Consider the following 24,531-nt stretch of genomic DNA (forward strand, 5'->3'; position numbering starts at 1 on the left):
ATCCTCCGGCGCGTCCGAGCCAAACCCGGCAGCCGAGGGGGTGGGGTCCCCACCCTCGGCCGCCATTGGCTATGAGTCCACGCCGCCGCGCCCCCTTGGCCAATTGACGACAGCTGTGGGCTGAACCGCCCTGGTAGCGACCCGCCCCCAGCTCAGCGACGCGGCTCTCCATTGGGCGAAGGAGGGTGACGCAAGGCTGCAGGCCACGTGGTAGTGTTTTCATTGCCAGAGGCTGCGAAGCGGAAGTCCGGAAGAACCAGTGCAACTGAGGCCCGACCTGGTGGCCACCTTCTGGCATCTGCGGTGAAGCTGCGGCTGAGGGGGCGGGCGGACGCGCTCCGTCCCACCCCACCCAGACCCCTGTGGCATGTAGCTCTCCGTCTATTAAACTTACAGAGGTTAGTAGCGTGAGACGCCAAAGCCCCACCCTTTTACAGAGTCTTCAAACTGCTTTGAGAAAAGCCAGACAGATCGCATGTTACCTTCACGGTTGCCCTGCTGTTGAGAACTCTTTCTACATGCCCAGCGCTGTGCTAACCGTGTATGTTATCTCTTGGAATTCCTATAAAACAAGAATATATACTTTCTGCCCAGTTTTAATAAGGAGCAACTGAACAATTAAGTAATCTGTCTGAAGTAACAGAATAAATGGTAGAATGTGGATTTGTCTCAACTCAAGCTTCGTGCACCAAGAAATTCTCCTAGGGAATTTGGCAAAACCTATCTGATCTATAATTGGGGGGGAAAAAAAGGAAGAAAATGTCTATAAGGTGGCGTGTTTGATGAAAGGGATGAGGTCTTGAAGATGGCACAATTCAAAACTCACATATTTGAGATAAATCCTGACAAGTCTCTCTTCCCAAGCTAAATTCAAGTTGCCTTGTAGAATACCCAACACACTTTATAAATCAGTAGCTCTGCTGGCTTTGGATTTATATAATTCCTGATGAATTTTTAATTCGTGCTTTTCAAGTTGAGATGGCATTTTAATTGTTATACCACAGTATTTCAAATTGGCATTATTAAAATTTATTGTGACAAAGCTATATATACGTGTGTGTGTATGTGCGTGCGCGCACATACACACACACACACACACACACACACTTTGGGAGCTTGGACCTATAATGGATGAGTGAAGTGCATTATTTCATTTAAGCTTTTCTAGTTGCATATCCAGTTTGGGTTTTCCAAAATGCAAATGTAACAGTTTGTTCAGTTCACACTATTATTCTTTCTCTCAACTGATGTTAAAATAGTTTAGCTCATAGATCCGTGGATGCTCTTCAGTCGATTGTGAGGTGTTGTAGAAACTATCGTAAGTGAAAAGAGCTTCTGTTTGGATGCTTTAACTGCATCATCTTTGTAACCTCTAAGATCAAAAGTGCTTCTCACCACCCCCAGCTCAGGCATTTAGAAAACCAGGAATCTGGTAGGCTAGGTGCTCCGTTGTTTGGAAAATTCAATAAAGGACAGAATAAATTCGGTTTGTAAAGTGGAAGTTGTTATTCTCAACAGTTCGGACTTTATAGGCTAGAGTTGGGAGCTGGTGTTAGTGTTTGAGTAGGAGCGTTTCATGATAAAAGCCGTGTTTTAGGCAGATAAACTTGGCCAGGGTGTGCAGAACAGATTAGAAGGGGAAAAAGCCTCGGCCAATGTGAAATTCTAGGAGTAAAGGGATATGAGATGCAAACTATTGCATGGCAGCAAGGCTAGAAAGTTGAAGACAAACCCAAGCGAAATTTTTTTTCTGTTGAAATATATTTGACATATAACATTGTGTAAACTGAAGGTATATAGCATGTTGATTTGACATTCATGTATTGTAATATGATTGCCATTGTGGCTATAATTAGCACCACTAACATGTCACATGAAGAGCTATTTTGAGGCAATGCTGTCCCATAGAAAGGTAACAAACCAAAGAAAGAAAGAAAGGTAATGTCAACCACAGATGTGAACCCCATATGTAATTTAACATTTTCTAGAAGCCACATTTAAAAAGATAAAAAGAGATAAGTAAATTAATTTTAATAATATCTTTAACACCATATGTCAAAAATCTCATTTTAATGGGTCGCCCATGTGAAACTATTAATCAGCTAGTTTATTTATTGTTTTAACTAATTAATTTTAACCAGCTAGTTTAAAGTACTATTTTTTTAGTGTAGGTATTTAAAATCCAATGTATCTTTTTCACTTAGAGCATATCTCCATTTAACCTAGCCACCTTTTAAGCGCTCATGCGGCTGGTAGCTATCTTATTGCCCAGTAAAGTTTGGAGAGAATAAACCACAGATAGTAGCTGATGGGGGAGGGGTGGTATAGCAGAGAAGAAGAGGGAAACGTCCACACTGATTCTGTAGTTAGGATCGCCGTTGGGAAAGTGGAAGCTCGTGGTGCTGCTTTCAGAAACCAGATATTTGGGCAGGTATTTAGGGAGTGAGGTGAACTGAATGCTCATTGGAATTCCAGTTCAAGCCTAGAGGTGTACTTCCGGGAGAAAACTGATCATCTTTCCAGCCCCACCCTTCGTGAATGATCCCCCTTGTATGTTTCCCACTGAGTTAATGGTCCACCATCCACCACTACCCATGTGGAAATAACATTCCAGGGCTGCCTCATCCGGTTTTATTTTTTCCCAAGACGATACAGAAATCTGTATTTTTATATAAATAAATTTAACATAACTATTTATTTTATATAAACCTATATTTTATGTAAAAATTTAAAAGGTTGATGACCAATTCTTATTTTTAAAAAACACTGTGAAGGCCAAATTAAATATACGAGCTGGCTGGATGTAGTTTGTGGAGGTCCAGTGTGTGACCTCTGTGTGAGGCATAATTCCCAGAAATTTACTGGCATAAACATCTAAAGAAAAGGCTGCAAATAGATTTGAAGGTGTTGGATTCCTTTAATATCAGGCTGATTTTTCTTTTTCTGAGTCCTAGTTCTAGGTTCCGTGGGAGAGGAAACTCCTGATTTATTTATTTTTTTTAAGCTTATTTATTTTGTGGGGGAGAGAGAGCGTGCACGTGCGCACGTGAGCCGGAGAGGGGCAGAGAGAGAGGCGGGGACAGAGAGAGAGGGAGAGAGAGAATCCTAAGCAGGCTGGGCACACTGTCGGCACAGAGCTGGGCTCGGGGCTCGATCTCACAAACCGTGAGATCATGACCAGAGCAGAAAAAGAGTCGGACGCTTAACCGACTGAGCCACCCCGGCGCCCTGAGGACACTCCTGATTTAAACCCTGGGTTTATGGCATCCTAATCCTTCCACATTCTTGGAACAGAAATTTCAACACTACATAACAGGAGCCGAGGCTATCTGGAGGAAGAGGGGAACATGACACTTTACCGCAGGAAAAACAAGATTTCAGCTTTTTGCCTTTCTTCCAATTGAAATTTCCTAAATGTCTATCTTTTCTCAAACAAAATGTCCATTACTTCTGGGGAAACAGTAAGTCAGCAAAATCCGGAAGAATTTTTTTTTTTTGCCTTTCTTCCAATTGAAATTTCCTAAATGTCTATCTTTCCTCAAACAAAATGTCCATTACTTCTGGGGAAACAGTAAGTCAGCAAAATTCGGAAGAATAAAGCTGAGCTTGGGAATCAAGTGTTCTTGGTAATATACAAAATTGCAGGCCACAATTCAGCTAATGGGGAGACTTCCTATTTGTTCAGCAATCAGGTTGTAATTTTAAAATGCTGATTAGGGAATGCATAGGGCATGAACAGGGGAAGTTGGAAATGGGACATCCTGTCTGATGCAACCCTCATGTCACCCAATATGGTTGCCCATAACACCCAACTGGCTATAATTAGAGTGAGTACAAGGTGAGCAAATACCACTCCTGTCCACTTCTTCTTTTCATAAAATCCATTCTGTTTTTATAAGATCAAACCACAGGGAATAGCTCCTTTTCCTTTTCTGATGCGTCTCAGCACTCAGAACGTGAGCTGAGAAAGAGTAGAACCGGAAGAGACAAGTGTATGGTGGTACTTTGAGAAAAGAATAAAGGAGGGAGATTCTGGGGACAGTGTAGAATAGGTAAGACTTGGGGGGTAGGGAGAGGGAAGGGTGATGTGTCGCAAGCTCAGGGAGTCAGCCCTACCGATCTGGGGTAGAAGGTAAGGGGTTGAAATGTAGGGTAATCTCTGGGAAAGCAGGTGATCCCGTCAGATTGGCAAACAGGAAGTGTCCGGCCAGAGGTATGGCTAAACAGCAGGCACAGTTGGGCTTTTTTGTTACTAATCATTGGCACAATCTGCGTGGTAAAGCACGGCTGCCATGAATGAACAGTTCCCATTATGTGCCTTTGCTCCCCAAATGGAACCATTATTTCTGGTTTTATCAATTAAAAAGCCAACAGCCGTTCTAATAGTCCTCGACTTCCATATTTCCTTTCAAGAGCAAGAAACAAGCGTACTTCATTAAAGAGTGAACTGCAGTGTCTTTGACTGCATTCTGTTTCCCAGCTCTCTTATTTCTGCTTCCAGAATAATCTTCTTAAAACACTGAGGCAAAATTACAAGTTGTCCATAAATACTTGCTGATCGGCTGACGTTCACGAAGATAGTAGCTTTCTGTGTGTGCATTTGCAGACATAACTTGAGCTAACCATCTATTAGTCAAGACGATGCAGAGAGGAGGTTCATCATGGAGTTTTTGTTCACTGGGACATCTTTAAAAAAATTTTTTTTTAACGTTTTATTTATTTTTGAGACAGAGAGAGACAGAGCATGAACAGGGGAGGGGCAGAGAGAGAGGGAGACACAGAATCGGAAGCATAGGTGATATCTGGACATGGAAAGCAAAGCTTTATAGAAAGCTTGGCTTGAAACCTCATACTTCTTCTCACTTAATGTCTATTACCTGTCCTGTCCCAGAGATTTTTATCCCCATGGCACAACTGCGTAAACCAAGGTTGAGAGATGTTGGATAAGTTGCTCAAGGTCCTAGGGCTGTTGGCGATGGAGATATAGTTTGCCCTCGGTCCCATCCACTGTATTTCCAGGTCACCCCGTGTTCCATGCTTCCTCTCAGACTGCTCAAAGCTGGGAACAGAACTGGCAGTGTGACCTGAACTCCATTCTCTAAGGAGACAGAGAGGCAAGGGTGGAGGGAAAGAGACAGGCTTATGCCAAGAGGGCCATGGGCCAAGTGTAAGGGGCAGGGCACCTTTTCAAGGGGGGCAAAGCTTTGCTTATGCTTGCCATGGGTACTACTAGAAGTATCTAAGAACCTCTTTTGCTCCGAGGTAAAGGGTTAGTTAACCTGCGCTCATGGGCGAGGGTGGCTAGTTCATAAGTGGTGCCGTGGGACTCTGGGTTTCCTCCTGGCTAGAGAGAGAGTGTGAAGAATGGTAACCATTCCTTGGAATTCTTCACTTCTAGGAAAAAGGTGATTTCAAAGGCCATCGGCTAAGAATCCCACAATTCTTGGTGAACAGTGCCATCTAGCGACCTGCTGTATTTAGTTCCAGCCCGGTAGGGCAACCTTGTAGGTAAAAGACTGGCTTCAGGAGACACAGAGAGCTAATCACCAAACCGTGGAAGAGGAGTTCCAGGCTCTCCCGTGTTCTTCCAGAACTTCTTTCCTGTCTATACATGGAAGATACAGACACCTCACTCACCACTCTCTTGCAGAAGAAGTTTAGAAGGGGGTTGCCCATGCATTCATTTGACACATTTTTATTTAGTGCCTGTTATGCGCCCGCCATGGTTGCGGGTCCTGGGGATGAGCCATGGGGAAAATTAAATAAAAATCCCTGCTTGTATGGGCACAGAGACCAGAGACAAGAAAACACAGAATGGAGAGTATCTCAGATGGCCATGAGTGCCAAGGAGAAAAATAAAGCCGTTGGAAGGGATGTGGGAGGTGTTGGGGAGAGGAAGGCTTGATAAAGAGTAGGAAGGGAAGGTGTCGCTGGAAGGTTCCATTTGAACAAAGACCTGAAGGAGAGAAGGGAACATGAGGGGGAAAAGCATTCCTGGCAGGAGGAACATGGAGGAGGCAAGGGTGGATGGAGGAGAGAGAAGAGGGGCAGATACATAGGAAAAGAGGTCGGAATGGTCATGCTTGGGCATGTGGGGGAGGGACGAGAAGCCACTGGATATTTGGACTTATATTTGAACAGAATCACTCAGGCAGCTGTGCTGAAAACAAATTAGAGGTGTCTTGGGAGGGGCGCCTGGGCGGCTCAATCTCTTGAGCATCCGAGTTCAGCTCAGATCATGATCTCACAGTTTGTGAGTTCGAGCCCTGCGTCGGGTTCTGTGCTGACAGCACGGAGCCCGTTTCAGATCCTCTGTCCCCGCCCCTCTCTCTGCACCTTCCCTGTTCACTCTCTTTCTCTCAAAAATAAACAAAACATTAAACAAAAAGTTGCCCTGGGAGATTCACAGTTCCCTTTAGCACATTTAAAAACTCCACAAACCCCAGTTTATTGTTTATTTAACGTTGTTTAACGAGGACTTTCCAGGCTTACACAGATCTCTTTCTTCCCGCAACACCCACTACCTTCTTGCAGGACCCGAGAAATGAAAGTCAGCGCTGATAAGCAGACTGTGATGTTCCCGACAGTCATAAATGACGCGAGCCCAAAGCCAACAGAAAGCAGTGATTTTCCCAAGGCCACACCACAACTGCAAAGGAGCTACCGTTGAGTGACTAATTCTTTCTTATCAGTACCTTCCGCAGATTCGCTCCATTCCTCCGTTATGAAACCATGCCACTTCACGGCCACTGGCAATCCGGGCCCGATTCCTGTATCCCCTGCCCTTCCCACCTTAGAGTCACTTAGCACAAACCCAAAACCCCACAAGAAAACCCCCTTCTTACAGCCACCGTGGTTCATTTGGTGTACGTTTTCCCTTGCTGCACCAAGTGAAGAAAATGAACATCGACTGGGTGAACCTGGCGGTCTTGACCTACAGCTTTATCTATCTGCCCCTAGGATTTTGTAGATCAAAGTTTAAGAAGAGCTAGACAAAATAACGACTTCCTACCATCATATTCTTTGAGTCTAAGGCAGAGATACCGTGCCCTGCTAAAACGTCTTGCGTACCAAGTGGAACACAATGTCTGGTCCGTGAAAGTGGTGAGAGACTATATTGCCAAATATTTTTTGAAAATATGCTGGATGCTTCATAGAAATGAGGTTCTACGGTATGTGACCTTTGGCATCTGGCTTCTTTTACTTAGCATAACGCTTCCAAGGCTCATCCAGGGTGTAGCTTGTATCAGTATTTCATTTCTTTTTATGGCTGAATAATATTCCGTTATATGTATGTACCACAACTAATTTATCCATTTGTCAGCGGGTGGACATTTGAGTTGTGGCCACCTCTTGGCTCTTGTGAACAGTGCTACTATGAACACGTGCGTGTGCGCGATTATTTGAGGACCTGTTTTCGATCATCTTTCCATTGTACCTGTGTTCAGTATATCTTGGAATGGAATTCCGGATTATATATATATTTTTAAGTTTACTTATTATTGAGAGAGAGAGCACGCGCACGCAGGAGAGGGCAGAGAGAGGGGGAGAGAGAGAGAATCCCAAGCAGGCTCTGCACCGTCAACACAGAGCCCGACGCAGGGCTCGAACCCACAAAGCGTGAGATCACGACCTGAGCTGAAGTCAGACACTGAACTGACTGAGCCACACAGGTGCCCTGTATATTTTGTTCTATTTATTTAACTTTTGAAGAACTGGCAAAACTGTTTTCCACGGAGGCTAAGCCATTTCACATTCCCATAGCAATGCACGAGGGCTCCGATTCACCATTTGTTACTTGCTGTTTCTATTTTTCACCATCACCATAGCCATCCCCGTGGGTGTGAAAAACACCGAGATTTTATGCCATGTCTGCAAAGTTGCAAGCTCTTGGGACATCCAAGTAGTGTTGGGTCCCCCAGTGCTCGCAATGAACCAAGGCCGTGCTGTATTTTCAAGCCTCCCACACCCATTCCGGGCCACGCTCTGGCAGGCGGGCAACAAAGCTTTGTATCGAATGGAAACTTGTTCAGCTTCAACCCATACAGCTGAAATGTGAGTCCAGGGCGGGGCCAAGTCAGGGGAACAATCTGAGGCAGACCCTGGGCTGCCCTTTCTGGCTTGTTCTTTCCATTCTTTCTTTTTTTTTTAATTTTTTTTTTTAATGTTTTTATTTATTTTTGAGACAGAGAGAGACAGAGCGTGAGCCGGGGAGGGGCAGACAGAGGGGGAGACACCGAATCCGAAGCAGGCTCCAGGCTCTGAGCTGTCAGCCCAGAGCCCGACACGGGGCTCGAACTCACGGAGTGTGAGGGCATGACCCGAGCTGAAGTCAGACGCTTAACCGATTGAGCCACCCAGGTGCCCCTGTTCTTTCCATTCTTATCGTTTCTTCTCCTAGCTAAGACCCCTTGATGCTGGGACATGGTCTTCAGATACCCCAGGACATGATTACACCCCAGCTTCCGGTCAGCTGGGGCATCTCCATTCTGCAGGTTTCTTGTTAGGGTGAGAACAGTGCTAATCACGTAACTAAAGACGCAAAGGACAAGGTCCTTTGGGAACCAGAGCCTTTTGCTTCTTTAAACTGGGAAGATCCTGTGGGTGTTTCAGGGGCAGCTGATATCTGGGCATAGGGTACATTATAAGAGATCGAGAGAGAGAGAGAGAGAGAGAGAGGGAGAGAGAGAGAGAGAGAGAGAGAGAGAGAGAGAGAGAGAGATCCAGGATCATTGGTGGCGAGGTAATAGTTGAGGCCATGAGAGGAGGTAAGATGTAACGAAAAATGTGTCAGTTGGTGAAGAGCTGGACTGAATGTCCTGGTATTCCTTTAATTTTAGGAACACTACCGGAAAGGAGGCTGGTGCTTGTGCTGAGCCGCCTTCAGCAGCTCCACGTCCCACATTGCTGATGAGTGAGAGCCTCTGTTATAAATGGAAACGTGAACTGGCAAGTGCTCCCCGGCTAACGCTGAACCCACCAGCTTATTTTGCTACCTATTATGTACGTGATCTGCGATTTTGCTTATTGATTGCAAATATGCACGAGGAATAGGAAGCTGGCGTGTTTTCCAAAAACGAGACGGAGCGTTTTCGCTGCTGCGTGTCTCAACCGGGTATGACTTTGACTTTTCATCATTTCTCTGAGGTCAGAAACAGCCTTGGGTGGGTTTCTAATTTTTTTTTTTTTTTTTAATATAGAAGTTTGGCTCCCGAGACTGTTTCAGAGCCTTTAGGAAAGATATCAAGTGGACGAGACATGTCCGAAAATATTTAAAGTGGCGATTTCCTAGGCCCTCTTTCTCCACTTTCTCCGTAGGCATCTGTTCCCATATGTGGAGGTTTAAGTCAGCCTCTATCTACAGATGACCCTTGTCTGACCTCACTCTCTGGAATGCTCTGCCTGCCTCTGTCTTTCATGCCAGAGCACATCAACACTACCTTCTGTTGGCATTCCTGACAGGATCTCTTTCTCCTGAGCTCTTGAAAGAATCCTGCTTCAGCAACTCTAGAGAATGGTGGGAGAGTTGGTCTTTAAAAGCAGATTTATCCCATACCAAGGACAGGAATCACTTATTTTGCACCACTGTGTGCATTGACTCTTCTTTTCTCCCAATCCATGAACATAGTATAGATTCTTAGGTCCCCTTGACCCACGAATGCAGTTTCCCATGCCTACATAGGCCAAGTCCTTCTGTTCTCAGAGATTCTAATTACATTAGCCTGTGTATTTTCTTTAAAACGGTTATCACAACCTAAAATTACCTTGTTTATTTGCTTACATATTCACTGTCTATCTCGTCTATCTAGAAAGTAAACTCCATGAGAGCAGGGTCTTTTTTTTTTTTTTAAAGAAAAGTCTTTTTTTAATTATTTCTTTATTTTTAGAGAGAGAGAGAGAGAGAGAGAGAGTGCACATGAGCAAGGGAGAGAGGGAGAATCTAAAGCAGGCTCCACACTCAGTGTGGAGACCAACTCTCAGGTCTCCATCCCATGACCCCGGGATCATGACCTGAGCCAAAATCAAGAGTCAGACACTCAACCGACTGAGCCACTCAGGTGCTGTGAGAGCAGGGCCTTATGTGTCTTCTCCCAGAATCCAGAGCAATGCTTGTCCACATAATAGGTGCTCATGGAATATTTGCCAACTGACTGACTTACAGAATCAGTCATTAAAACATCATACGAAAATTAGCTTTCCATTAACTCCTTCTAAGTGTCATTTTCTTGTCTCTCTTGAACAATGATATTGTCCAAATGGAGCTAGTATTGTGACCGAATACCAATCAACTATGTTAGTGGCTTTTGAGATTTGGGACCCCCTTTACACCCTTAAAAGTTGTTGAAGACCCAAAGAGCTAGTGTTCATGTGAGTCATATCTGTCATTATTTAGTGTGATAGAAATGAAAACTGAGAAGAGTTCAAAATATTTATTAATTCATTAAAAATAATAAACCCATTATATGTTAACATTCATACCATATTTTTTTTGTTTCTCAAATAAACAAAATAACAGGGACATGAGACGCATTGTTTTACTTAAGAAAAAAATTTTTTAATGTTTATTTTATTTCTGAGAGAGAGAAACAGAGCATGAGTTGGGGAGGGGCAGAGAGAGAGGGACACCCAGAATCCGAAGCAGGCTCCAGCCTCCGGGCTGTCAGCACAAAGCCCGACGTGGGACTCGAACTCCCAAACCTCAAGATCATGACTGAGCTGAAGTTGGACACTTAACCGACTGAGCCACCCAGGTGCCCCAAGTATTGTTTCACATTAAAAAAAAATCTTTTTAATGTCTGGCTTAGTAGAAGACAGCTGGATTCTCACATCTGCGTCCTCATTCAATCGGTGATGATATCACACATCACGTGGACTTGTAAGAGAATAGGCGTGAAAAAGGCAAACAGTATCTTAGTGTTCTTTTAAAAATAGTTTCGACTTTGCAGATGCCCCAAGAGATTCTTGGGTGGCCCCAGAGGTCTTCGAAGCACCCTTTGAGAATGAATGACTGACATTAACAGAGAGGAATACTTTTCTTTCCCTTTGAACCACATCACCTTTAAACACTGTATTTGCCCTGTTATCTCCCTTTGCTTAGCTTACTATTAAAATGTTTATATTCTGGGACATCTGGGTGGCTCAGTCGGTTGAGTGCCCAACTTCGGCTCAGGTCATGATCTTACGGTTGGTGAGTTCGAGCCCCACGTCAGGATCTGTGCTGACAGCTCGGAGCCTGGACCTGCTTCGGATTCTGTGTCTCCCTCTCTCTCTGCCCCTCCCCCCGCCTCTTTCAAAACAATAAACATTAAAAAAAATTAAAAAAAATAAAACATTTATATTTCCCAAAACTATATCATCGACGTTTATATTTCCCAAAACTATATCATCGCCGCCGCGGCCAAGATGCATAGTGGGTGATGAGTGACGGAAAAGCAAACCAAAAGTTAATACTTTGTTACACTCAAGACACATCCACACGCAAACAAGAACAACAATAATAAAAACATATACCTTTACTGAGCACAGACTCTGTGCTCCCTATTTTCCAAAGATTATCTCTATTTTGTATAATAACATTTGCAGGTAGGAACTATTAACCTCATTTCAAAGATAAAGAAATGGAAGCTCAGAAAACTTAATCTGTCCAAGGTCACCAAGCTAATAAGTGACAGAGAAGAGATGGACATATTCAAGCCTCTTTTACCATCAAATGTAGATGAACACAGTAGGGCGGCAAAAACCCAGCAACAGTGAGGAGTTCACGGTGAAAATTCACCTTGCAGGTTTGTACAAAAGGATCAAGGAATCAAACAATGCAGTTTTTAAAAAAAAATTTTTTAAGGTTTATTTTTTTTTTTTTTGAGAGAGAGAGTGAGCACACGAGTGGGGGAGGGGCAGAGAGACACAGAAACAGAATCTGAAACAGGTTCCAGGTTCCCAGCTGACAGCACAGAGCCCGACGTGGGGCTCGAACCCAGGAACAGTGAGGTCGTGACCTGAGCCGAAGTTGGACGCTTAACCGACTGCGCCACCCAGGCGCCCCTCTATTTCTGTTTTTAAAATGCGTGCAGTCTTGTGCACGTGTAGCTGGTTTCTTCCATGAACCTGATGGAGGGATGAACAGGAGATAGTTTATTTTTCTGTAATCAAACCCCCTTCAGATGTGGCATGGGTAGATCCCCTGACTGTTCAAGTCCTTCCGGAGAGTAGATGCCCCTCTCATGGCCAGTTCAAAACCGTCAAGCTTCTCTTTTCCTCTTCCCTGCCTTCTCCTCCCCGCCTCGCCCCTGTTTTCTCCCGAGTCGGGGGCCAGGAGAGGGGATTAGTGAGAGAAAGGTGAAGTCTTCACCGGTGACATCCCAGGACTTCTTTCTTGCCTAACACTTTCCCATTAGGGCAGCTTAAAAAAAAAAATTTTTTTTTTTTAATGTTTATTCATTGTTTCCTTGAGAGAGAGACAGAGCGTGAGCAGGGGAGGGGCAGAGAGAGAGAGAGAAGGAGACACAGATTCTGAAGCAGGCCCCAGGCTCTGAGCTGTCAGCACAGAGCCCAACGCGGGGCTTGAACTCACAAACTGCGAGATCATGACCTGAGCCGAAGTCAGACGCTTCACCGACTGAGCCACCCAGGCGCCCCAGAGCAGCTCTTCAGATGTCTCCAAAAGCCTGTCTCTCTCATGGGTCCCATGTGTGGGACCTCATGAGGGGCTCTGGTGGGACCCTCTACGTTGCCTGGCTCCTGACTTGGGTGATGCGCTCTTTGGCACACCTCTGTGGCTCTTCTCAGCCCATCCACAGCCTCGTTCTCCTGTCACACTGGCAGGTGGCAGGCGGGGCCCTTCAAGGTGGCTCCAGCCTTGATAATTCCTCTGGCTTCTGTTACTCGGGTAGCTCATAAGTCCTCGCCTTGCCACGACTGGGGTAGGGACTTCCCCACTGCTACCCTCTGTCCCCTAATCCTGCCTGTGGGAGGCAGGCAGTAGGCTCCGTGCTCACATCTTTCCCTCCCACATTCTAGGGGCCACAGGCCAAACTCCCAGGGACTTTCCTGCTGTCCCTGCTCAGGCACTCTAGGGTGGGCCTGAGCCTTTACAGGGCAACAAACCTTCCAACCGGGGCCAGCTACATGATTTGCAGGGCCCAGTGCGAAATGGAGACTCAGGTCCCTTGTTCGAAAAAGTGGGAAAGGGCGCTGATAAAATCACTAAAATATAAGGCTTTGTCCTAAAAATATATTACTTATAAAATATAACAGGGGTAAGAAAGGTACCTGCGTGTCAACATAAACTTACAAATGGCAAAAAAATAACATTTCGATGCCAAAATTTTACGTAACGCAATAAATAATAAGCTGTTTATGTGATGTCTTGAGTGATCATTCAGTATTTCTGGCTCGTTTTTATACAAATGCATTTATGAGGTCACCGAAATTTATACTGTTAGCAATTTCATTTTTAATTGTGAAATTGAAAGCGATGTCAGTCACTCAGGGCAAATGCCAGGTTGTAAATGATTTTCATTTTGAGGATTATTCTGCGGATGCAAGTTTCATGTTCTTGTACGACCTCCACGAGTTACAGGAGATGTCAGGGGAAACATTCAAAATGTCAGGTGCAGACTTACATTTGAGCTTAAATTCAGGGGCGCCTGGCTGGCTCGGTTGTAAGAGCATGTGACTCTTGATCTCCAGGTTGTGAGTTCAAGCCCCGTGTTGGGTGTAGAGATTGCTAAAAAAAATAAACTTAAAAAAATAAATTTAAATTCAGACTTACACAGAATTAATTAGTACGGAGAGCTAGAACCCTTGATTTAGCTACTGATCTGCCAATATACCAAACAACTGATCTTTCTTGGAAATGCATTGTCGGTTTCTGGAAAGACAGAGGGAACTGGAAATGTTGATTTCCCACTCCCAAAGCCTTTGAAATTGGAGGAATGTGGTAGGGGGGAGCTTACTCTTTATTTGTATGGTTTGCCACTATTTGTCTTTTTATTTTTTTTTTTAGAATTTTTTAATGTTTATTTTTGAGAGAGAGAGAGAGTGTGCACGCAGAAGGGGCAGAGAGAGAGAGAGAGAGAGAGAGAGAGAGAGAGAGAGACGGGCAGACAGAGGATCCAAATTGGGCTCTGAGCTGTCAGCACAGAGCCCGACACAGGGCTCGAACTCACAGACGGTGAGATCATGACCTGAGCTGAAGTCGGACGCTCAACCGACTGAGCCACCCAGGCACCCTGTTATATTCATTTTACAGTATACATAGTTAGGTATGGTTTAGCATTCTTCAGTTCAGCTGAAAAAATGTAAAGCCTGGAAAATTTCTAGATTTAGAGCATTGGGTCATATGAACGCTGCTTTTTTTCCCCTCAGCTATGTTTTTGGAAAGGTAGGGAGTCCGCTGTCATTTGGTGCTGTTTTTAAAATGACGAGGTGTGCTTCCTCAGGATTGAAGAGGTTACTTCCTGCGTTGGACATCCGTGCATGTACAGGAGGAGGTGAGGGCTGGGTGACTTGGACAGCGGGGTCCCAGGGGCCTGCTTGATCCCTGGCTGCCTGATGTCACGCATAGTGAGAAGGCTGACGGCCAGCGGGCGGGCAGGGCTGTCTCCGGTCGCATGATGAATGTTCAGCCGAGCAGGATGTCAGGTGGTTCAGCAGAATGTTCAACCTCCTGCAGCCCCCCATCCAGCCTCTCAGCCAGCTTATCAAATAAGATCCAAAGGACACCAACCTTCAAAATCAAAACACCCGAGTTTTCCTCTGTGCTTAAAGAAGTAAACAAAACATTTTTAAAAAGGTCTCAAAAAATTCCTACATCTAAATTAGATGCATTTCTTTTTTTTCTAATGTTCATTTATTTTTGAGAGAGGGAGAGAGAGAGAGAGAGGCAGAGAGAGAGGGAGAACAGAGAATCTAAAGCAGGCTGTCTGCGAAAAGCCTGACATGGGACTTGAACCCATGAACCGTGAGACCATGACCTGAGCTGAAGTCAGGTATTTAAGTGATGAACCACCCAGGTGCCCCAGACTAAATATTTTCTAATTTCCACTATGGTGATGTATATTTATATTTATATTTGTATTTTTATTTATATTTAAGGAATATTTCAAAATTTCTAAACATGTCAAGCTGTTGTTACTATCCTTCAAGTTGATTTCAAGTTTTGCAGAGAACATGGTGATGTGATGTGGAATTTTTGGGTCGCTTGATTTTGTTGACGCCCTACCTTTGCAGCCTAATGCGTGTGTGTGTGTGTGTGTGTGTGTGTGTGTGTGTGCGCGCGCGTGTGTGTCTCTTGGTCAATTCTGGCAAATGTTCTATAGTGTTTAAAAATAATGTCAGTGTAATAATTGTTGGGCAAGGAGCTCTCTCTCCAATATCAATTAAATCAAACTTTTCAGTGACATTGTTTAAATCTTGGATCTTCTTGATAATGGTTTGGGCCAATTTTGGATTATTTTTGTCATTTGATTTTGTACTTTTTATCTGCAATGTTTGCCTACCCGTCTGTTTCTCTCCTTGACTAATATTCATGGCTGCCTACTTCACCCCCTTTTAACCTATTTTGATTTGGAAGTTATATCTCTTAACTATGCTTTTAGACATTACTCTATAGTGTGTTTTTTGTAAAGCTTATTTTTTATGTATTTAAAATGTTTTTAATGTCTATTTATTTTTGAGAAAGAGACAGAGTGCAAGTGGGGGAGGGGCAGAGAAAGAGAGGGAGACCCAGAATCCGAAGCAGGCTCTGAGCTTTCAGCACAACGCGGGGCTTGAACCCACAGACCGTGAGATCATGACCTGAGCCGAAGTCCGACGCTTAACTGACTGAGCCACCCCGGCGCCCCTAAGCTTATTTTTAAAATTTTAATCCAGATGAAACAATCAAAGGCTACAAAATAACTTATGATGAGAAGGAACAGACCCATACCTCACATCTCCTCATCTTAAACTCACACACCGTGTGTATTTACTTCCAGTGTCTTTTCTTTTGGGTGCTCCTGAAGTCTGGATTCTTCAGTATATCTAAGTAACATGCCCTGTGTTGTTTATTCATTGGCAAATTTTAGACATTGCTTTTACTTGTCTTGGGTGAGAGTGGAATCTTAAATCCCCTCTTCCTCCATAATATAGGAATATTAAAATCCTCCCTAGTCAGCTTTGTATGTGACACCAGTGGTCATACCATAAGCCTTTATTTCTTTTCCCGTCATGCATAAAATCTCACAGACCATCAGCGGATATTAGATACCCTTCTATTCACCACTTCCTGCTCATTTAATTCTCTTCCTTTGTCTGCTGCGTCTTTACTTTGGTGTTTTCTGACGTTGCTTCGTAACGATCATGTAAATTTTGTTCTCATCAGGACCGAGACATGGGGTGCCTGGGTGGCTTAGCTGCTTAGCATCCGGCTCTTGACTTTGGCTCAGGTCGTGATCTCACGGTTCGTGGGTTTAAGCCCCGAGTCAGGCTCTTGTGCTGACAGCCGTGGAGCCTCCTTGGGCTCCTCTCTTCCTCTCTCTCTGCCCCTCCCCTGCTCTCTCTCTCTCTCTCTCTCAAAAATAAATAAACTTAAAAAAATAAAAAGAACCAAGACCTACTGTACGTCTATATTTCCTATTATTATTCAATTATGATCTTTATGTCATCTCATGGAGAACCAACCAATAACTTAGGGAAATGGAGAAGCTTGTCTTTGAGTCCTGGATAAAATTGAAAATCTCCTCTGAGACCCTGAGATTTCTAGCCTGTACTGCAAGTGAGTTTGGACCTCAAATGTACATTAGCTGAGTTGTCTGGGAACCTTGAACTGATGCATTAACATTTTTTTAACGAGTTTATTTTTAAGTAATCTCTACACCCAACGTGGGGCTCAAACTCACAATCCCAAGATCAAGAGTTGCACGCTCTACCGACTGAGCCAACCAGGTACCCCAATACAGTAACATTTTAAAAAGTCCCAGGATAATGATATCTCTGGGGTACCCAGCAGAAGAAATGAGAAGCTCCCTGCAGGGACACTCTATAACTCAGGCCACAGAGGATTCCCACAGATAGCTCTACGCAGAAGATGAGCTCATAATAGAATATTAGCACGCAAGAACTTTGGATGACATAGCAATATGAAAAGGACTTTCATTTACATACGCTTACATAAGGGAAGACATTAAAGAGAAAATCAAAACTAAGGGTAAATAACCAAGACCCTAGAATTTTAAAAGACTGATATATTTTTAAAAGAATCAACTAACTTCCAAAAATGAAAAATAGGATCATTGAAATGACAAACCCATAGACTGGTTGTACAGACAGCATGTTAAATGCAGAAAAAGAGAACATCTGGGGAGTCAGGGTGGCTCAGTCGGTTAAGCGTCTGACTCCGGCTCAGGTCACGATCTCACGGTTCATGGGTTCGAGCCCCGCGTCGGGCTCTGTGCTGACATCTCGGAGCCTGGAGCCTGCTTCGGATTCTGTGTCTCCCTCTCTCTCTGCCTCTCCCCCACTCACATTCTCTCTCTCTCTCTCTCTCAAAAATAAATAAAACATTAAAAAATGTTTTTAACATTAAAAGGAAGTTATTAAAAATACACACAGACGCACACACTGTGGGGTGATGGATATATAAACTAGCTTGATTGTGGTAATCATTACATAAGGTATACTTATATTAAAACATCACCTCGGACACCTGAAGTGTGTGCAGTTTTTAAATGTCTAGGAAGACAGATCAAGCTCCACACAGTCGGAGAGTCAGAGACCATGACTGATCCCACTGCCACAGGGAGTAACCCATGCCAAGTGACCTCCCGAACCAGCCCTGACGGAACAGGATATTATCCTTAGACCTCAGAGTGACTCCGTCTGCTTGGATTATGTTGGATTCGTACAGCAGGAGGTTTGCTTTGTAAAAGAGAGAAGGCAAAGTTAAAAAGAAGACACCTGTTACTTCCCCTGAGTTAAGCCCTCTAGAAATATTTCCCTTAAAGCGACCGCTTGTTATTTTGACACTTGGATCTTTTATTCTGGAGGTGGGACCTTCGAAACCTCCCTACTTCTCTCTCTTTCTCGCTCTCCGTTTGTAAAAATGGCGGTGATGCCTGTACCACAGAGGCAATGACTTCATTTTGCATCCACGGCTTTTGGACACTGCGTGAATAAAGGAGGAAATGTTCCGATTATTCTTGCAAAGCCTAAAAGAGCTACGTTTTCATCACTTAAAACATTGTGTTCGTGTCACTGATTGTAAAGATATACACTTTGAGCTCAACAATCGAGCCCTGCGGTCCATAGCATATTTAGTGATTCAGTGAACCCTGGGTTGATGAAACAGCCCACTTTGCAATCAATTTCGCATTAGTCAGACTGATGTCTGGGCTAGGCAGAGAAACCCCATGAGACTTTTTAAATGTCTGCCTGATTATGAAGTCTTGAAAGCTAATGGCTTTCCGGGGGACTGTTCTATGAAAATCATCAGGCTGAAGTCTGCTATAGTGCCAGGAGACACGAGCTCTCGATTAGGAAATTCTTCTTCTTCTTCCTCTTCCTTTTTTCTCCCCCTCCTCCTCCTCCCCTTTGCCTTTTAAATAAGCTCTTCCCCTCTCTCTTCCTAGTAGAAGAATATATTAAGCGCACCGTAGAAAGTAAGAACATAGTGTGGCTGTACTTTTTCTCCAGAATCCAACTGGAGTTTGAAATCTGCCTCTGCTGCTGACTGCCTGTGACCTTGCAGAAGTCACTCATCTAATACACCTTAGCTACTGAAGTGTTAACGGGTGTGCTAATGCTGGTTACCCTCCAGAGCTGATGTGTGGCTTTCCTAAGACGATCATGCACACGGTACGTGCCAGGCACGTGGTGAGACCTCACAACATTGCTTTATTAATAAAAGTCACAAAAACATAACTAACTAAAAACTATCGGTAATGCCACTGCAGGGAGATAAACTGTACCTCCAGGTACAATTCTATGTTCTGGAGCCTTCACATGAAGGTCACCAAATTAGTTCATCAATGTTTATTTAGACCAACACTATGCTATGCAGTAAGAGGCATGTAGTTATAATTTAAGTCAACATTTTCTGACTTTCTCTTGTGCTAGTAATCTAATATTCATCCATTCATCATTGAAGCATTCAAATATATATTTTTTTAGCACCTTTCATATGTGAGATACTGTTCTGGGTATTGGAGGCATTACAGTGATCAGAATGAAAACCTGGGTCTCATGAAGCTTACATTCCTTTTTTGTTCGTTTGTTTTCATGTTTTGTTTTTTTAAGTAAACTCCACACCACACGTGGGGCTCGAACTCACAACCCCAAGATCAAGAGTTGCATGCTCTGCTGAATGCACCAGCCAGGCGTCGTTGAAGCTTACGTTTCTGTGTGTGTGTGTGTGTGTGTGTGTACATGTGTGTATTAGAGAGAGGGAGACAGAATAAACAAACTAGTAAGATATATATGATATGTCATATAGTGATAAATACGGAGTAAGCGAGAATATGAGGGGTCAGGAGGCATTTGAGCACAGGTCTGAAGGAGGTGGGACAGCAAACCCCTAGGCTGTCTGAGAAGTCACTGTGTTCAGTGGAGGGAAGAACCAGCCTGAGGCGGAGGTGAACTTGACTTACTGGAGCACCAGTCGAGGACGTCAGTGTGGCTGCGGAAATGCACAAGCAGAATGGCAGAAGGGCTCAGATCAGAGGCTGACAGCAGCTCCCAGGGGCTGTGGGTCCTGGCAACGCTTCTCGGCCCCACGTGCAAACTCGTTGGCCTGTGATCGGCTTTGACCGAATCGCAAGACGCACTGGCAGGTGTGCCTCCTCGGCAGAATCTTTTTTTTTTAATTTTTTTTTCCCAATGTTTATTTATTTTTGGGACAGAGAGAGACAGAGCAGGAACGGGGGAGGGGCAGAGAGAGAGGGAGACACGGAATCGGAAACAGGCTCCAGGCTCCGAGCCATCAGCCCGGAGCCCGACGCGGGGCTCGAACTCACGGACCGCGAGATCGTGACCTGGCTGAAGTCGGACGCTCAACCGACTGCGCCACCCAGGCGCCCCGTCCTCGGCAGAATCTTAAAGAGCCAGCAGGTGCTTCCCCAACATCTATTTCCTTCTGCCACAATCTTCTACAAAGAGGTCACGTTTTAAAACCCGAGTCTTTTAAAACCCTGTGTGAAGACAGCAGGCGACCAAATTTCAGGCCATCTGGTGGAGATGTGCGGTGGGAGCGAGAGAGAAATTTTCACAAGGCTGCTTCTCCAGCCTGTTTTGGTCTTGACCTTGTAGTTGTGAAGAAGCACTTTACGTAATATTTTTTAAAGTCACGATTGTCCATATCAGAAAAAGTAAGTGGGGAGAAACCCTTGCAGTAGCCTTGAGGGGGGGGTCACTGCCTCCATTATGTCATTAGCTGTCCCACGGGTCTCCCGGCCAGGCTACTTTCTGCACTGATGCCAAAGTGGTGTTTCAACCTGCAAATTCATGATGTCCATTTCCCATTTAATGTCGTTCAGTGGAAAAGTACAAAAATATATGGAGAGTTTGAAGAGACCGAACATCAAAAATATCGACGGGGAATTCTTCATAACGTTGTGCGATATTTTCTTGGTGGTAGGGTTGTGGATGATTTTAAATTTGTTTTGCATTTTTCCATATAAGAATTTTTTTAAAAATATTTTTTAAATGTTTATTTATTTTGAGAGAGAGTGAGAGTGCATGTGCCTGTGAGCTGGGGAGGGGCAGAGAGAGAGAGAGAGAGAGAGAGAAGAGAGCACCTGATGCGGGGCTCGATCCCACAAACCAAGAGATCATGCTCTGAGCCAAAATCAAGAGGCAGATGCTTAACTGACTAAGCCACTCAGGTGCCCCAAACTATGTGGATTTTTAAAGCATTCTTACTATGGGACACCTGGGCGGCTCAGGTTAAGCGTCTGACTCATGGTTTCAGCTCAGGTGATGATCTCTCGGTTTGTGGGATCGAGTCGCACGTCGGGCTCTGCTCGAGATTTTTCTTTCTGCTCCTCTTCCACCTGTGCTCGCTCTGTTCTCTCTCTTGGAAAAAAAAAAATCCACATAGTTCCCTCCCACCAAAAGCCCTTTACTGGCCCCCCTGTTTCTAGTGTGGCAGATTCAAGGTGGCCAAAGAACTTTGGTGCTCCTTCACTGAGAAGTCAGGTTCAATGCCCTTCCCTTTGGATCTATCTGGATGGGTTGAAGTCATTTGTTTGACCAAGACAACGTGGCGGGAATAATGTTTGGGTCTTCAGGGTTAGGTCACAAGAAGCTGGTCAGCTTTTGTGTGGTGGTCTCAGCTCTCCCTCTGGGAGCTCTGGGCCATCACGGATGAAACCCAGCATCTCGAGACCTCCATGACAAAAGTACCCCAGCCAACAGCCCCAGCGGGATCCATTCATTTAGTCCTTCCCACCATGGCAGCAGACATGTGGGGGAAACCATATGAACCCTTGAGACCAGCCCATTCTCTGGCCGAATACCACCCCAGTCGATACTGCATGGAGCGGAAGAATCGCCCAACTGAGTTCTGCTGAAAATTCCTGACCCACAAAGTCACGAGAGAAAATACAGTGATGGTTGCTTTAAATGTTGGGTTAATTTGTTAGGTGGTAATACCTGGGATTGTAGCAGACAAGGAAAGGCTTCTTAGCAGGACTCAGGTCCTCCCCGATCTGGCCCCCGCCTACCTTTCCTTTCACTTCTTACCCTTCCCCTCCTACTGTGCTCTCCTGTGATCTCAGATTTCTTTTTTCTTTTAATGTGTATTTGTTTTCGAGGGGGTAAGGGGCAGAGAGAGAGGGAGACACAGAATCCAAAGCAGGTTCCAGGCTCTGAGCTGTCAGCACAGAGCCTGACGCGGGGCTTGAACCCAGGAACCGCGAGATCACGATCTGAGCTGAAATCAGATGCTTAGCTGACTGAGTCCCCCCCCCCAGGCGCCCCATATCTCAGATTTCTTGTAGGTTCCTCAACCCACCATGGTCTTCACCCTCTGCGCCTCTGTCCCTGCCTGAGCTCCTTTTCCCTTTTTTAAAAAAGAGTTTTATTAAAGTACAGTTGATACCAAAAATCCCCACAAAACCACACATGCTTTATATATACAATCTGATGGATTCGGACATCCACATATACCTGTGATGTTACCACCACAATCGAGGCAGTCAACACATCCATCACCTGCCAAAGCGTCCTCGTGGATATGCGTGGGTGGTAAGCGTGCTTCACTCGCGATCTACCCTCTGAACACATCTTAAAGGGCACAGTACCATGTGGACTCCAGGCACGATGTTGTTTGTGCACCAGATCTCTAGAACTTATCCCTTTTGCAGGATAGAAACTTTATACTCATCAAGCAATATCTCCTCATGTCCCCCTCCTCCAGCCCTGGGGCAGCCACCACTCTATGCTTCTAGGAGTTTAACCGTTTTAGACAGCTCACCTAAGTGGACTTTTACAAGCTAAGTGAAATAAGCCTATTTCAGAAGGACAGAGACCGTATGATGCCAGTTACCCGCTGGGCCTCGTTTCCCATCTATTCCGTTTACTGGGGCCGCTGGTGCTAACGTTGTACGTCGTACCTGGTTCTCTTGTGTTCATCTACCCATCACGTTTGTTCGCTCTCTGTTCTGTTAGCGTGTATGTTAGTTTCCTGTTGCACCTGTAACAAATTGCCACAAACTTAGTGTCTTTTTTTAATTTTTATTTGTTAACGTTTATTTATTTTTGAGACAGAGAGAGATAGAGCACGAACGGGGTGGGTCAGAGAGAGAGAGGGAGACACAGAATCCGAAACAGGCTCCAGGCTCCGAGCTGTCAGCACCAAGCCCGACGTGGGGCTCGAACTCACAAACCGCGAGATCGTGACCTGAGCTGAAGTCGGACGCTCAGCCGACTGAGCCACCCAGGCGCCCCACAAACTTAGTGTCTTAAAGCAACAAAAATTCATTAACGGGAGCTCCGGAGATCAGAAGTCTCAAGTGGGTCTCACTAGCTTGAAATCAAGGTGTTGGTAGGACTGGGTTCCTTTCTGGAGGCTCCAGGGAAGAATTTGCTTTCCTTCGTTTTTTGTTGTCTAGAGGCTACCCATTCCTTGACTCATGGCCGCCGTCCCCTTTCCCGGTCAGCGGTGGCTGGTTAGGTCTTTTCTCCTATCGCATTCCTTGGACACTGGCTCTACTGCTTCCCTTTTCCAGGTTTAAGGCCCCTCGTGATAACATTGGGGCCACCCAGATAATCTAGGATAATCTCCCTCTCCGAAGGTCGTCTGATTAGCAACCTAATTCCATCCTCAATGTTAATTACCCTTTGCCATGTAATATAGCAAATCGTAGGTGATGGGGAGTGGCATGAGGGACATCTTTGGGGGCCATTGTTCCGCTGACTCTAGTCTGTGCCCTCTTAACAATACACTGTGACCTATGCGTGACTCTCCCAATGGATACCAGGAGCCTGTACAGAATGGGCTCTCGATAATGGGTATTTCAGGATACAGAGCTGTGAATAAGATGGGGGTTTTGTCTAGAAGGAGCTGATACTTAAGAGCAGGGGTTGGCAAACTATGGTCCACCTGTTGTTTTTGTAGAGCTTATAAGCTAAGAATGACTTTTTTTTTTTTTTTTACATATTTAAGTGATTGAAAAAACAGTATCTTGTGAACTGTGAAAATTACTGCGATTCAATTTTAAGTGCCTATAAAGTTTTATGGAACACAGCCATGCCCATGCGTTTATGCATTTATGCACGGTTTATAGCTGCTTTCGTGCTATGTCGATGGGGTTGAGTAGTTGCGACCGAGGCCGTATGTCTGCAAAGCCTAAAATAATTACCGTCCGGCCCTCTTCAGAAAAGACATGCCAATCCCTGCTGTAGACCGGCACCATCCAGGAGAACTTTGGTGATAGGGGAAATGTTCTCTATCTGTGCTGTCCCAAATAGGGGCCACCAGCCACATGTGGCAGTTGAAATGAGGACTGATTTTTTTACCCTCTAATCATAACTGATACTGGTTTAAAGAGTCCCCTGTGGCTAGTGGCTATTGCACCGGACGACTCAGCCCTAGGAGAGACCATTACGAAGATGCTAATGGTTTCACCACGTGCCGAGAACCGTGCTAAGAGAACAAGGACAGTGCCCTTCTCATTCCCATTTTACAGATGAGAAAACTGGGGCACAGGGGGATTAAGTGACTTGCCGAAGGTCATGCAGCTGGTGAGTGGCAAAGGTGGAACCCAGGGAGGTGGACTCCAGACTTGTCCCTCCAACCGAGAGGCAATACCGCCTCCATGAGAGAAGTCGTGTGCGTGCTGAATTCTAGCATATGGTAGAAGGTGATGGGTGCTACGGAATTCGTGAAAACGAGGCAGGGAAACGAATGAGGGAAGAACGTCTAACCAGGGAGGAAAGAGACATCTCCGTGGACGACAAACTATCGAAGTTGGGCTTTGACCTTTGGGCAGGATTTTGACTGTTAGCTCTGTGCCTGGAAGCCAGAGGGTCCGATGACCTAAACACAGGTGTGGC

General features: G+C 45.0%; 1 long non-coding RNA gene across 2 annotated transcripts; it reads left to right on the plus strand.

Moving 5' to 3' along the window:
- The first annotated feature begins 21 nt into the window (after positions 1 to 21).
- Positions 22 to 9,830, plus strand: LOC121015332 (uncharacterized). 2 transcript variants are annotated; one of them, XR_005783765.1, is made up of 3 exons: positions 22 to 398; positions 6,961 to 7,172; positions 8,841 to 9,830. It is a non-coding gene; the product is annotated as an uncharacterized LOC121015332 (long non-coding RNA). The 2 variants fall into 2 exon arrangements; XR_005783766.1 differs by having other exon boundaries at positions 6,961 to 7,104.
- The last annotated feature ends 14,701 nt before the right edge of the window (positions 9,831 to 24,531 follow it).

Source organism: Herpailurus yagouaroundi, unplaced genomic scaffold, assembly GCF_014898765.1.
Source record: "Herpailurus yagouaroundi ecotype Mexico unplaced genomic scaffold, PumYag 206, whole genome shotgun sequence".
NCBI lineage: Eukaryota > Metazoa > Chordata > Mammalia > Carnivora > Felidae > Herpailurus > Herpailurus yagouaroundi.